Source organism: Rhinoderma darwinii, chromosome 2 (assembly GCF_050947455.1).
Source record: "Rhinoderma darwinii isolate aRhiDar2 chromosome 2, aRhiDar2.hap1, whole genome shotgun sequence".
NCBI lineage: Eukaryota > Metazoa > Chordata > Amphibia > Anura > Rhinodermatidae > Rhinoderma > Rhinoderma darwinii.
Window position 1 is genome coordinate 421,997,009 of NC_134688.1, and position 16,171 is coordinate 422,013,179.

At 43.4% G+C, this 16,171-nt stretch overlaps 1 protein-coding gene across 2 annotated transcripts in view; it reads left to right on the plus strand.

Moving 5' to 3' along the window:
• The window catches only part of NEK8 (NIMA related kinase 8), a 234,362-nt gene that overhangs the window by 96,079 nt on the left and 122,112 nt on the right, over positions 1 to 16,171 (plus strand). The window contains exon 16 of one of the 2 annotated variants that reach the window (XR_012881571.1): positions 9,347 to 9,654. The exons of the other annotated variant lie outside the window; for it this stretch is intronic. The gene's annotated coding sequence lies outside the window, so the exon portion shown is untranslated. Of the gene's footprint in view, positions 1 to 9,346; positions 9,655 to 16,171 lie in introns of those variants that run through there. 2 annotated transcript variants of the gene reach the window in all.

Here is a 16,171-nt window from a genome sequence, read left to right on the forward strand (position 1 = left end):
AGAGTCCCGATTGCATGATACATGGGTTAGGTGTAAACATACATTTCTAGGACCAAATGCTTAAATGTCTCTGCTATAGAGAAGAATGTACAGATGTTACATATATATATATATATATATATATATAAAGCCCTTTATACCTCCTAGCGCAAAAGGCACTTAACAGTTCCGTGTGTCATCAGATAGGATGTGCGGCTGCGTGATTTTTGCGCAGCCGTCATCATTATGACCCTCCGTTTGGATGTTTGTAAACAGAAAAGCATGTGGTGCTTTTCTGTTTCCAAACATACTTTTGACTGCTGTTGCGCGAATAACGCGCGTCCCACGGAAGTGCTTCCATGTGGTGCGCGTGATTTTCACGCACCCATTGACTTCAATGGGTGCGTGTTGCGCGAAAAACGCATAAAAATAGGACCTGTCGTGAGTTCTACGCAGCGGGCTCACGCTGCGCAAAAATCACGGACAGTCTGCACTGCCCCATAGACTTGCATAGGTCCGAGCGACACGCGTGAAAAACACGCCGGTGGCACGAACGTATATCGCGTTCGTGTAAATCCGCCCTCACTATGTGTAATAGGCACGCTAGATATAACAGTGTATATGGGAAGTAGAGACTCGAAAACACCTGTAAATTATACAGCTGTATGAATACAGGGGTATGTTCATATTGAGTTTTTTGCAGGCAGAAAATTCTGCCTCAAAATTGCGTCTGGAATTTTGTGGCAGATTTTGATCTGCCTGCATGCCGTTTTTCGCCCACGGCCATTGAGCGCCACGGGAAAAAAATGCCACGAAATACGCTTTCTCTGCCTCCCACATCAATGGGAGGTCAGAGACATAAACGCCCGAAGATAGGGCATGTCGCTTCTCTTTCCCGCGTGACGGTTTTTCCATTTTCGGACGTTTTTTGGCGCGTTTTTTCTGACGCAGTCTCCGCATCAAAAAACGTGTCACAAAACTCTGTGTGAACTGGCCCTAATATTGCACTTGGGCCCTGTTCACACAGCAATTTTTGCAGGCAGAAAATTCTGCCTGGAAAAATCAGCTCCGTTTTTTTTAACGTTTTTTTAAGGCGGTTTTTGACATGTTTTTATATTTTTACCTATTTTTCAACATGCAAAGGAAAAAACCATGAGCGGGTTTTGGCATAAAATGCGTCAAAAAACGCGTCGGGCCTTCGCGGCGTTTTTTCCATCTCCTATTGATTTGTATGGGATTTTTGAGGCGGAAAACACCTCAAGATAGGGCATGTCGCTTCTTTTTCCCGCGAGCAGGAAAAAAACGCCTCCACCTCCCATTGAAAACAAATTTCGGCCGTTTTTTGCTGCGTTTTTTTCCGCTGTTTCCGCAGCAAAAAATGTGTAAAAAAGCTCTGTGTGAACAGGGCCTTAATGTCTTGTGGGTTCCCCTCCATGACAGCTTGTTTGCCAGGAGCACTATACATGTGGACCATCGCCCCCTCCTGAGATTCTAGTCACAAATAGAAAGGATATGAAAGTGACTCTTTTTTTTTTGTAGCAGATTTGTAAAAGGATCCTTGTATGTTCTGTGATTTTTGGCCAAAAACAAAGGAAAAATGTTGTAGCTTAACAAACATTCGATTCAACCACGTGAACACATCTTTAGAGGGGAATTCATCAACCTTTCTATGTAGAAAAGTTGCAAAAGGGCCTAAAAGTCACAATTTGCTTCACTTCTGGCCTTTTAATTCCGCCCTCGGCACTTTTGTGGAAAGGGGGCGTGGCTATACAAAGGGCGGGTCCACAGTGGCCCGACAAATTTATTATGATTTACACAAAAAAAACTGTCTCCTAGTTGGCATAGATTTCACTCTGTGGGGCGTGTAGCAAGGTAGCATAGTGAGCTTGGGCCTCGTACCTTGTGCCCCCCGACCAGACTACCCCTCAACCTACATTTCCTTCTTTGGACATTTCATTAATAAATAAATAACTATAATATAAAAGATGCATTGCTCAGATAAAGCTGGTGGCACTGTATAAGTTATGTTGCAAAAATGGGTTATGGAGTCGGAGTGATTATGAGGCCACAATTGGGCCTGTACTTCACTTTAAGGGGTCTTCCGAGATACGGAAAGAAAAAAAAAGATTGCAAAAGTGATTTCCATATTGTACAAATTGTGACCATTTACTGAATGTGAAACATTTTTTTTTAACCGATTTCACTTACTCTCTCACACCGTTTGTTTACATCCTCACACTGCTATTGTTGAGCAGTTCAAAACATTCTCAGACTACATTTCCCATGAGTCTATGCCAGCTGTGAAGCCATGGTGTAGCTTCTCCGTGTCTTCTGCTCTACATCTTCCGACCTACACACATTGTGTGTGCTGCCCAGCTTTGCGCCCTTACAAACACATTGTGTCCCTCTGCCTGCTGGCAAGCCCCGCCCCCCATGCCAGCCTGAGGTCCTCACACCACCTGTGTCTCCCTATGTCTGCTGACAAGCTCCCCAGCACTGGAGTGCATTGCCCGAGGTCCTCACACATCCTCTGTCTCCCCCTGCATGCTTGGAGGAAGGAGAGATCAACAGTGACCCCACATGTGCGGTCCACGATGCACTAGAAAACCACCCATCAATGGCACGTCACTGCTGACATGCAGTATACTTTGGAAAGACTAGACATGACTTAAAGAGGCTCTGTCACCAGATTTTGCAACCCCTATCTGCTATTGCAGCAGATAGGCGCTGCAATGTAGATTACAGTAACGTTTTTATTTTAAAAAAACGAGCATTTTTGGCCAAGTTATGACCATTTTTGTAGTTATGCAAATGAGGCTTGCAAAAGTCCAAGTGGGTGTGTTTAAAAGTAAAAGTCCAAGTGGGTGTGTATTATGTGCGTACATCGGGGCGTTTTTAAGGGCATGACCACACATGGCGGAATTCCTCCGCAACTGTCCGCATCAATGCCGCACAGAATCTGCGTTGCAGATTCTGCAGCGGATCTGCACAAAATGTGCAGAAAATTGATGCGGACTAGCTGCTGCGGACTGCGGGAAAAGTGCTTCCCTTCTCCCTATTCAGTGCAGGATAGAGAGAAGGGACAGCACTTTCCCTAGTGAAAGTAAAAGAAATTCATACTTACCGCCCGTTGTCTTGATGACGCGTCCCTCCTTCGGCATCCAGCCCGACCTCCCTGGATGACGCGCCAGTCCATGTGACCGCTGCAGCCTGTGCTTGGCCTGTGATTGGCTGCAGCCGTCACTTACACTGAAACGTCATCCTGGGAGGCCGGACTGGAGACAGAAACAGGGAGTTCTCGGTAAGTATGAACTTATATGTTTTTTTACAGATACATGTATATTGAGATCGGTAGTCACTGTCCCGGGTGCAGAAACAGTTACTGCCGATCGCTTAACTCTTTCAGCACCCTGGACAGTGACTATTTACTGACGTCTCCTAGCAACGCTCCCGTCATTACGGGAGCCCCATTGACTTCCTCAGTCTGGCTGTAGACCTAGAAATACATAGGTCCAGCCAGAATGAAGAAATGTCATGTTAAAAAACCAATACGCTCCGCACCACACATAACATGTGCATGACAGCTGCGGACTTCATTGCGGAACTTAGAATCTCCATTGAAGTCAATGGAGAAATTCCGCCATGAGTCCGCAACCAGTCCGCCACTGCTCCGCAACATCCCTTGCATGCTGCGGACACCAAATTCCGCTCCGCAGCCTATGCTCCGCAGCGGAATTGTACGCATCGTGTAAACGAACACTGCTAAATTAAAGTGAAAGTCAATGGAGAAACGGCTCCGCTGCGGATTAACGCTGCGGAGTGTCCGCAGCGGAATTTAAGTGAAATTCCGCTATGTGTGAACCCGCCCTTATACTTTCACTAGCTGGGCGCTCTGATGAGAAGTAACATCCTCTTCTCTTCAGAACGCCCAGCTTGTGACAGTGCAGATCTGTGACGTCACTCACAGGTCCTGCATCGTGACGGCCACATCGGCACCAGAGGCTACAGTTGATTCTGCAGCAGCAACAGCGTTTGCAGGTAAGTCGATCTTACCTGCAAACGCTGATGCTGCTGCAGAATCAACTGTAGCCTCTGCTGCCGATGTGGCCGTCACGATGCAGGACCTGTGAGTGACGTCACAGATCTGCACTGTCAGAAGCTGGGCGTTAGAGAAGAGGATGTTACTTCTCTTCACAGCGCCCAGCTAGTAAAAGTATTAAAAACGCCCCGATGTACGCACCTAATACACGCCCACTTGGACTTTTACTTTTAAACACACCCACTTGGACTTTTGCAAGCCTCATTTGCATAATTACAAAAATGGTCATAACTTGGCCAAAAATGCTCGTTTTTTAAAAATAAAAACGTTACTGTAATCTACATTGCAGCGCCTATCTGCTGCAATAGCAGATAGGGGCTGCAAAATCTGGTGACAGAGCCTCTTTAAACACATAGTATGTGAATGACGCGCCAGCAGAGCAGACACTGAGCGTAACGTAGCAGTTACGTGAGCCGTTGTAGCATCACCCCTAGAAAAGACTTCTTCAGGACTATAACATTGATGGCCTACCCTTAGGATATGCCATTAATGTTATAGCCCTAGAGAACCCCTCTGCTCTAGCTTCTAGCTGTCCCTAGTGGCAGTCTGTAGAATAAAACATTTTTTCTAAATTAGAATCGGATATTTTAAGGATTTAGTTTCTGATCACTGAGATGAATAGTAGGGAGGATAATATACATGTTGAATTCTTTATGGTACTGGCCAATGTCAATATTTCATAGGACAGGACATTGGAGGTTGATAACAATAGCACTTTTAGAGGGCACTGAAAGAAACAAGTTAAGACATGTTCAAGCCACAACTTTCCTGGAGCAAAGAAAAGCACAATGCCTGCCTCTGGGCACGCTGGTTTCACTGAGAGAGAGAGACCGCCAGTTTGCCTCTATGGAGAATGTGTGATATGTAAGAAGACAATAGACGTGTTGTGTACTGATCACCACCCCTACATCTCAGACAGGCACCTAAACAATGCGGAAGTGGAACCTCTCAGAAGACTTCATATTATTTTATACCGAAACATATTCCCGACTATAATTTGACACTACATACAGTATATATATATATATATATATATATATATATATTAGATAGTGCTTTTGTAGGGGTTTTCTTAGCTGGCCGACAGGGTATGGCTCCAGATCCTCTTCTTTTTGGCAATCTTAATGGGTCCTAAAAAAGCAATTTAACAATTCTCTAAAATGCTAGTGTAGGTTCACCTTTCACTCATCAAAGGTTAACCTTCACTTTAAATTAAGCTATTTCACTTGTCTGTTATGTTTTTTTTAAGGAGCAATTTCTACCATTTTCAGCCATATTGGGATTGGCAGACCAGAGCGTCATTACTTATTTCTCACCCATAAGGTTACATTTTTTTAAACCACTGGATAAGCACGAAAATGCCGGGTAATGTAGTTCAATGGAAGTGTATTTATATTGAGTATTGTCCAAATCTCTTGAAATACGCTTGAAGCAATCCACCATGAGAAGTTGGGGTTGTTGCACGTCGTTCCTAAGACACTTATGGGGAGGGAGCTGGATGCAAAGTTGCACACCCCAAGTTTTTTTATTTACTGGTATTATTATTAATAATAGCCAAAATCTTAGAACTCTAAGCAATTTGCTCATCTATTACAAAAAAATGTGCAGTCGATTTTCCCTGTGAGCGACACAGAGACCTGTAATTAGCCAGCAGTGTGAACGCAGAATACTCATTATATCCGCTAGGCTGCTTTTTTTAAATATCTATATAATGCTATGGTGCACTAGCAGGAGACATTAATATTAATCACATCCGTATTTAATAAGAATATATAGGTCAGTCCTGTTAAACAGATGGCCTGAGGGGAATGCGTTGCAGACCTGATTTTGTGCAGACCTGATTATCAGCTGTCTAGGGATTCTTGGTGGATGTTCTTCTTCGACATAGACATAGCACGCTATTTATCTGTAGTTTAACAACACTTGTGTTAAATATATAAACATATATCTCATAGACTGATACCGATGTCAAGCTGGCAATGCTATATCATATACTGTCTGGGGCAAGTATGCGTCACACATAAGGGACCAAACTGGAAGAGATACCTGTGTTACTTAGTGCATTAGCTGAGCAGTCACATTTCTTTTGGTTGTTGTGGTTCGATGATGACTATACATAAGTCAAAACAGTATACATATACAGTATGTAGGGGGAAAATGAACACGCATATGTCAAAACGGCACTGATAAAACAATTTAAAAGTAAGGCCGACCGATATCCCTAATGAGTAGGGACTTCGCCATACACATTAATTGGTCGGCAGGTTCGGAAAACATACATCTAATGTGTATGACCACTGTTGTCTTTTTTTTCTAATAACAAAATTATTTTGTGTCAGATGTTTCATATCAATCTCATATAACCTTCTAATACGTAGAGTGTTGGTTCACCCTTTACACAACATTCAGTTATTGCACTGAGTAAAAGAAAGTTTTTTTGTGATATAATATATTTATCTGTTTATTGTTATCTTCTTGCTTTGCACTCTATAGTAAAGACCTTTCGAAACCTCAGACTACTGACGTCACTCTTTCCTAGTGCCTAGAACTAGAACCTTCATTATTCCTGTACATCTTTTTTTATTGATATATTGGAAAACTTGAGATTAAAAGAGCCTAAAGAACGCCTGTTGCCGATAATTGCCCTGTGTAAACAGGTCAACGATCAGCAGATAAACGAGCAAACATCTCGATCATCTGCTGGTCGTATCATTTTAAAAAAGTCAAATATTATCGTTGTCGGCAGCGCATCTCCCTGTCTAACAGGGAGACGCGCTGCCGACATGATAATAATGTATGGGGACGAGTAATCATAGTAACGACCGCTCGTCCCCATCCACAGCTCTGTGTTACAGGAGCAAACGAGCGCGATCAACAATGTCTCGTTGATCAGCGCTCACTGCACCGGCCGCTTATCGGCCGGTGTAAAAGGGCCTTAAGGCAATGGGCATCAAAGATTACAAAGCTAATTGAACTACTAAGCACTAGGTCACTAAATGTTTTCCATAAACCACCAGGTACTGGATAACTACAACTGACCACAGGATAATGGGTGATGAATAGGGTTGCCACCAGGCCGGTATACCACTGGCTCAGACAGTATTTACACTGGAAGGCCGGTAATTTTTTTTTACCAGCAATAGCAAGTTCCGGTATTGTTGCATAATAAGGCAATGTGTGTGCGCAGTCAGGTTACTTCTTATTTGGGTTAGATACGTATTGTTTTAAAATAGTAAAAGATTATTGTTGTCGGCAGCACATCTCCTTGTGCAAACAGGGAGACGCGCTGCCGACATGATAATAATATATGGGGACAAGCGATCAGAGTAACGACCGATCGTCCCCATCCATAGCTCCGTGTGACAGGAGCAAACGAGCGACGATCAACGATGTCTCGTTGATCGGTGCTCGGCCTTTAGTGGCAAATTACACTTAGTGTGAAGTAACACCCTCAAATCACACCCACGCTTACCCATTTTGGAGTATATTTACATGTGCCGATTTTGTGGTGTTTTTTTGAGCGTGATTTGTGCTAAATATGCCATCACAAAATGCCACAAAACCAGCATGTGTAATTGCAGCCTGAACCTGGCAGGTAATTTCTGGTGGAAAGCGCAGAAATGCTAGTGATGAATGTAGGTCACTAGGAACTAATATTAAGTTTCATTGACCATTCGGTACTAGAAGTAAAGACTCCCTGGGACTGGACGCTGAATATTCCATTGATTTCCTGGGACTGAATGTTAATAGTACATTGTAGGGGGAAACCTTATTTAGTTATAATGGTTTATGAAGTCTAATTACACCCCAGTGCGACTGTAATTTAGAAAGAAAAAAAAGAAAAATTATTTCATATGTAAATGAAAATAGTTTGATGTTGTTTTCTAAAAAAATAACAGTAGTAACTAAAATTTTAACAAAACAATCAAATAAATGAAAAATAAAGGATTTTCTGCCATCCCAAAATTAAATTAAATAAAACACCTAAGATTCATATTAGCCTTTTCAGATTTCTGTCAGGGGATCCGGTATTTTTGACGGCTAGAATAGCAGAAACCTGATGGACCCCATTAAAAGTCAATAGGATCCGCCAAGGTTTGTTGAGATATATTTAATTAAAGATCCAGCATTGATGTCATGTTATGAATGGAAGCCATGATGCTAATGTGAACAGAAACTAACATAAAATATGTGATCTATTTCCCTTTTTGAGAATAAGTTGACAGTAGAAAGGGAGAATAGTAGAACTAACACCAGTGAGCCTAACGAAAAATTAAGAAACACTGATATAATCACTGTTAAATGAAATATGGCCGCAAGAATTGTTCGTAAATCCTGAGGAGTGGGTGACTTACTCAGAAGTCATGACATTTATGACATAATGCTCAATAAACAGGAAGGTGCAGCAGACCGGTGCATTCTTACAATAGCATCTATGAAAGCTGTCTGTTACAGTACATCTTATCCAACCTCCGTGGGAAATGGACTAAATATCGACACCTTGAGAACAGGTAATGGGAGACACAGAATTTTGTCTCTACCTACACTAAATAATCCTCTAAACATTCATGTCTGACTTTACAAAGCAAACAGGACCAAATCAAGCCAAAGAGCAGGATGTATTTAATTAGAAACCGTGACGCGATTGTAAATGTCACTATTATTTACCGTATCAATCTCAAGTTTATTTTCGTCCGCTTGTTCAGTCAGCAACAATCTTGTATTTACTCTGCAAAAGCTAACCATCAAAGATGGCAAAAGGGGGCAAATGTCAAACCAAAGGGACTGTCTGCTTTTCACACTTTTTGTTAGAAGGTTCCCTGGTGAGCAACTGATCACAGGGTGTCCTGCTGCTGGGACCCCAAGTAAACAGCTGTAAACTGTGAGGCAACAAGTGAACAATTTCTCTACAGCGCCACCACAGGGGGAATGAAGCATTACACCATTCTCATTCAAATCAATAGACTGTCCATGTAATTCACTGACATGCTGGGTCCTCCTAAACAAGAGATGCTTTTTGTAGCAGCTCTCAGCTCTGGCTAATAGATGAAGGTCCTGAAAGGGAACCCCCTCTATTGGCTCAGAATCCCCTAATACTGTATAATGGGTTTTCGTAAACCTCTTTCTAAAAGTTATCCGTCATGGGAACAGGTTTTCTGCAGGTTATTTTTGGAATGCTCTTATGGTTACTGAGAGTGTTTCAAATAACTATTCATTTGGGAAATCACTTATGAAATTCTGTAATATATTTTTAAATTTTCTCCTAAGGTGAAACCTTGATGATAGACAGTTTAAAGGAAAACTCCACGGTTGAATGCTCAAGACCTCATCAATTAATTTAATACCTTTTCTTAGCCAGCTCTATGCTGGAGATTCTAAATGATATAAACCGGCCAAACCCTGAAGGACTGACACATCAGAAGACTTTTTAAGGTAGAATTCCCCTTTAAGCTAACAACTATACTGTAATAGCAGACAATCAACCTTAAGCTGTTATTTGTTCGATGCAGGCTAGACAATGACTGCAAATATGGATTTGGTCATTTTTTTTTTTGTCAAGGCTTTCCCTGTGATCAGTTTTAGGTGAGATTATACTTCCTGACCTATAACACGTCATTTGTTGCTATTAAAGGGGTTTTCCGGAGAGGGAAAATTGATGACCTATCCTCAGGATACACCATCAATATCTGATCGGTGGGGGTCCGACTCTCGACATCCCCATCAATTGGCTGTTTTGAAGGGGCCGCAGTGCTTGTGCGAGAGCTGCTTCCTCTTCATTGCAGCCCTCTCCTAATAAAGTGAATGGGAGTAGCCTGTAATACTGTGAACTTCCGCTACAAGTGTCTCAGCGTTTGACAGTTTTAAGCAGCATGAGCAATGAAACGGAAGATGCGTTTGCCCAAGCACCGAGGCCCCTTCAAAACAGCTGATCGATGGGGTGACGGGAGTTAAACCCCACAACGTTTAGATATTGATTGTCTATCCTAAGGATAGACCATCAATTTTCTCTCATCGGAAAATCCCTTTAAAAGCTTCAAGACATGAAGAAATAATTTTCATGATGGTGGATTTTTAAAAATACAGTGTGTTGTTTTAACCCTTTAACCGCAGTAGTGCCCTCTAGAATGTGTTCTTGTATATCAAAGAGACCCTTCTGCTTCTTCCTCCTCTTCTTCATGGTTCAGTAATAATCTTCTTCACAAACAGCTCAGCTTTTTTTTTTAGCAAGCACATATCTGTTTCTAGCCCTCCGGCAATGTCAATGTTATTTTAGCCTGTCTACGTGTCAGCCATTGGCTTCTCTGATTGTTATGTTGATATTTTCTCAAAGTGTAACTCTATCTTATCTGAAATCTCTCGGCTGAACTTGAAGCAGCAAGAAAGTCAAATATGGCTTAAAAGAATTGTTTCTCTGCATCAGGGGTGGGGAACCTTTATTCTGCCAGGGGCCATTTGGATATTTATAACATCGTTGGCGGGCCATACAAAATTATCACCTTAAAAATTAGCCTGCTAAATTTCGTCAAACTTGAATTAACTCACCCCTAATGTGATGGCTGGATCTGCTTCTCTTCGGTGAGGCACGTGATGTTAGCTGGTATTGATGATGTTACTACTGCGTCAGTCAGTCTGGACCTCAGTCGACTCTTTACAATGGTACGTTTTGAAAAGTACTGCTCGCAGCAGTAAGTTGTTCCGACTTACTTAAAGGGGTTTTCCCATCAGGGACATTTATGACATATCCACTTGATATGTCATAAATGTCAGATAGATGCGGGTCCCACCTCTGGGACCCACACTTATCTCTAGAACGGGGCAACCTAAACCCTGTTCTACCTCTCTGTGTTCCGGCTGATTTCCAACCATGAAGAAGAAAACAGCATAGCTCGCTGAGCTACGCTGTTTCCATAACTCCCATAGTAGTGTATGACCGTTACAGAAGCAGCGTATCATGCGAGTTACGCTGTTTCTGTAACTACTGAAACAGAGTAGTTCAGTGAGCTACGCTGTTTTCTTATTCATGGTCGGAAATCACAAGCTTCAGCCACAACACAAAGAGTTAGAATGCGGTTTAGGGGGCCCCGTTCTAGAGATAGATCTGGGGACCTGCACCTATCTGACATATCCTGTGGTTATATCATAAATGTCCTTGATGGGTAAAACCCTTTAAGTCACCTGACCTCACTTCATGTGTTTAGGATAGATCCTATGTCTACACTACAGCTAAATTTCTACATTTAGGCCTCAGCTAAGTTTCTAAATTTTAGGTCAGGAGCAGGAGGAGGGAAGTTGGAGCCAAGTACTATCATTCACTACTAGTGAATGAAGATCCGGCGGTCTGAATGAGGAGGTCAGTGCATGCCTGGCCCGGGAGTGAACCAGTCCAGTCATCTGACCTGACTCAGGTCAGTTGACTGGACTGGTCCACTCCTAGGCTGACACACAGCGGCCTCACTCAGACCACCGCCTTACTTGGCTCCGTCCACTCTCCTCATGCTCCTAAATGGGAATGAGTAGGGCGGACAGAGCCAAGCAGAGAATGACACAACGGCAGTGGCGGTCAGAGTGAGGTTGGTGCGTTCTGTGACGGGGTGGACCAGTCCAGTCACCTGACCTGACATCACTGACGTGAGGTCAGGTGACTGGACCGTGCTAGCCTGTGAGTGGATCAGTCGGGTCACCTGACCTGAGTCACCTGATCTCACGTCACTGACGTGAGGTCAGAGGACTCAGGTCAGGTGACCGGACTGGTCCACTCTCGGGCTGGCACGTTCCAACCTCACTCAGACCGCCACAGCCGCCATACTTGACCGTCCGCCCTCCTACTGCTCCTACATGTGAGTAGGGCAGACGGAGCCAAGTTTCAAATGACGCGGCAGCAGCGCAGTCTGAGTGAGGTCAAGCCTTATACAGCTCGCTAAATGATCTTGCAAGCCTTATACGGCCCGCGGGCCAGACGTTCCCCACCCCTGCTCTTCATGGACAAATACTACTGAATGTTGTATTACATGTGATTTTACCATTGGTGAACTTACAAGAGTTTATTTTGAATATTTAGCAGTGGCCTCTTTCAGATTATGCTGAATTTTAATTTCCTGGGGCTTCCCAATCAGCCCTTCAATTTACTGCAGTCTGATGATGAATTTGAAGAGCAATATCGAAGAGTACCTTCCTAAAGCTCAAAAAAATAAAAACGTCTAATAGGTTATTTGTGAATTAACCCAAAAGTAATACATTCTAGTAGCAAGTGATTAATCCAAAGTCAGCTCCAAAGTGGGTCGTCTTCTGCTGGTCCTTTGGGGCCATTAATGTGTCAGGGCCTGTGCCCCCTGGAGGATCTTCTGATAGTCTGATAGTCTGTTGTGCCAGTCAGATCCTGCTAATGATAATACTATTGTAGGAAATCTCTATTTAAGCAATACACTTATATATTCTGTCCCCGATCGGCTCTGCTTTAAATGGGCACTAACTTTTCAAACAACTTACGCTAACCTATAAGTATAACTGATATAGATCAACTTTGTAATTTACTTACTGTTAAAATTTAGTTGTTATAGCAATGCAAATTCTGTGTAAAGTTACTGCCACTAGGTGTTACCCTTTCTGAAATACGCTGTCCACCCCCTGTGGTCAAGCAAAGTCCATCCCTAGTTAAAGAGGGACCGCAGAAGGTGGGGGGGGGGGGGTGTCTCTTTTCTGCCTGCCAATACAGGTATATGGATAGGGGAGGGGGAGCAGGAGTAGAGTGAAAAAGACATAGACAGATGTGCTGCAGCTTCTGGTAAGTGTTATATCTCACCCCCAGTGCTAGATTCTCAGCTACACTGCTCATTACTGCTGTATGATGTCCTCCATGCTGCTGCAGCTTCTATGATAGATAGAGATAAGAGAGCAGAATTCTCCTCTTTCCTATGTGTGCTGCGTATAGAAGACATGATAGCCGTTATGCTCCGCCTACTAGCGCAGAGAAAACGTAGAATTAGAAATAGAGCCTGCAGAGTGGAAAACTGCAAAAATAATGCAGGCAGGATACAAGTCATATAAAGGCCAGAAATAGTGTTATTCCTCATGTGCACAGATGACAGATTATTCTGAAAAGTCACCTGAAAAGTTAGGTACGCTTTAAGATATAATGCACTTGAAATTTCCTGTTGCTGTTTTTGAACTCTCAGGAAAAGATGATCTAATGCTATTTTTCTGTATTCTTTACTGTAAAGTCTAAATAAAGTTCTTGTTTTGTCTAAATCTGAAAAGATTATATTATTGTGTCTGCAAAAACGTGAAATGTTGTTTAAAAACTATTTTGAAAAGTTGAATAACCTTTAACTAAACACAGACACTTTACTTTACAGAAGCCCTAATAACACTGAACTAAAGGCCAAAACTGAGTACACAAAAATGGAGATTTATTAAGACTGGTGTTTCATACGCCAGTCTTAATATAAAGATAGCCTTTCACCTGTGCATACATGTGCAGCGGAGTGCAGCATGTAATAGGCAGGGCTGTACAAACCCTGTCTCACTGTAAAAAAAAATCCTATCTTTCTGTGTTATTTAGATATCGGTGCCGTAATATTTGGTGCCCGATATTTAAATAACCCCCTGAACTGTCAATAGGGCATGTAATTGGCAAGGAGGTGTGTAACATCGCTGTTATACTGTCCAATCCATTACGGACAGTGTCACAGCAAGATCTGGAGAGGAAAGCGAGATCGTGTGCAGGCGCTCTCACGCGCAGCTCCGTCGCCACCATGGAACATGGCGGCGGGAGTATCTTTGGCAGCGGCATTGGAACTGTGCGCACATTCACTCTCACTCATTCTTCAGACCAGGGGCGTAGCTAAAGGCTCATGGGCCCTGATGCAAAAATTCTTACTGGGCCCCCCCCCCGCGCAAACTTCTCATGGCCGACGGTCCGCAGCTTTCAGCTGCATCGCTGGGTCTCCTAAGTGACCCAACAATGCAGCACTAGCAGCCGGGGCGTCACTAAGGCTGGGTTCACACACCCTATTTACGGACGTAATTCGGGCGTTTCAGCATTGAATTACGTCCGAAAATGCGGCTCAAAAGCGTTGGCAAACATCTGCCCATTCATTTGAATAGGTCTTACGATGTTCTGTGCCGACGGTCATTTTTTTTTACGCGCCGCTGTCAAAAGGCTGCGCGTAAAAAAGACGCCCAAGTCAAAGAAGTGCCTGTCACTTCTTCAGACGTAAATGGAGCCGTTTTCCATGGACTCCATAGAAAAACAGCTCCAATTACGTCCGTAATGGACGCAGCGAAAGACGCCTGCACATGCCATTACTGCTGAAATTACGGTGCTGTTTTCTCCTGAAAACAGCACCGTAATTTCAGCCGTAATGGACGCTGCCGTGTGAACATACCCTCAGGGCTTAAAATGTCAGGGAAATAGCCCCAATACATATGTGTCCGCCCAAAAAAAAGTGTGTATATGAGACAGCATAGCATATCTATAGCACTACGACCCTATAAACTATGGATAGGATTAGATACAGTGGCTCAGCAGACAGTATCACACATGATAGGATTAGATACAGTGGCTCAGAAGGCAGTATCACACATGATAGGATTAGATACAGTGGCCCAGCAGACAGTATCACACATGATAGGATTAGATACAGTGGCTCAGCAGACAGTACCACACATGATAGGATTAGATACAGTGGCTCAGCAGACAGTACCACACATGATAGGATTAGATACAGTGGCTCAGAAGGCAGTATCACACATGATAGGATTAGATACAGTGGCTCAGCAGGGCCCAGCAGACAGTATCACACAAGATACGATTAGATACAGGGCCCAGCAGACAGTATCACTCATGATAGGATTAGATACACAGCTCAGCAGACAGTATCACACATGATTGGATTAGATACACAGCTCAGCAGACAGTATCACACATGATTGGATTAGATACAGGGCTCAGCTCGCTGACATTGCGTCACCAGCGCTGGACCCAGGATAGGTAAGAATAATAATTTTGCTTCTTTATGTGTTACTGATTATTTTTGTGTGTTTGTGTTTTTTTACAGGTTCGGTTGTTGGACTTCGGATTCGAGGACTTCAATGACGGCGTTTTTTTTTATTCTCAATAAAATGGTTAATGAGGGTTGTTTTTTTATTTCAATAAAATATTTTTTCTATGTGCTTGTATCTTTTTAAACTTTATTATCACCGCCTTAGTAATGGCCGCTGGCTGATTGACAACCTCCATTACTAAGGCGAGGCTTAATGTTAGCCGGTGCAGAGGCTACACTAACCCCCATTATTACCCCGGTACCCACCGCCACCAGGAGTACTGGGAAGAGCCGGGTACGAACCAGTACCCGACCATCTGTAGTGACGGGCAGGCACCGGGGTGGCCGCAGGCTGGTAGTATTAGGCTGGGGAAGGCCAAAAACAGTGGCCCTTCCCACCCTTGTAATGCTGCCTGCTGCTGCTGTGTTGTAGCTGGCTGGTTATGAAAATTGGGGGGGACCCCACATCGTTCTTTCCAATTATTATTATTTTTTTTAAATGACGTGGGGTCCCCCCCATTTTTCATAACCAGCCAGATACAATAAAGCAGCAGTAGCCTAGCATCACCAGGGTAGGAAGGGCCACTGTTTTTGGCCTTTCCCCTCCTGATAATACCAGCCTGCGGCCACCCCAGTGGCCGACCATCACTACAGATGGTCAGGTACTGGATCGTACCCGGCTCTTCCCAGCACCCCTGGTGGCGGTGGGTACCGGGGTAATAAAGGGGGTTAGTGTTAGCCTCTGCATCGGCTAACACTAAGCCCCGCCTTAGCAATGGATACTGTCAATCAGCCGGCGGCCATTACTAAGGCGGTAGTAATATAGTTTTAAAAAAAAACATAAAGACATAGAAAAAATATTTTATTGAAATAAAAGAAACCCCCACACAACCCTCATTAACCATTTTATTGATAATAAAAAAAAAGCTGTAATCGAAGTAGTCCTGGAATCCGACGTAGTCCAACGACCGAACCTGTAAGAAAACACATAAAAAATGATTAGTAACACGTGTGTTAGGCTTAGATACAGGGCCCATGTGTGATACTGTCT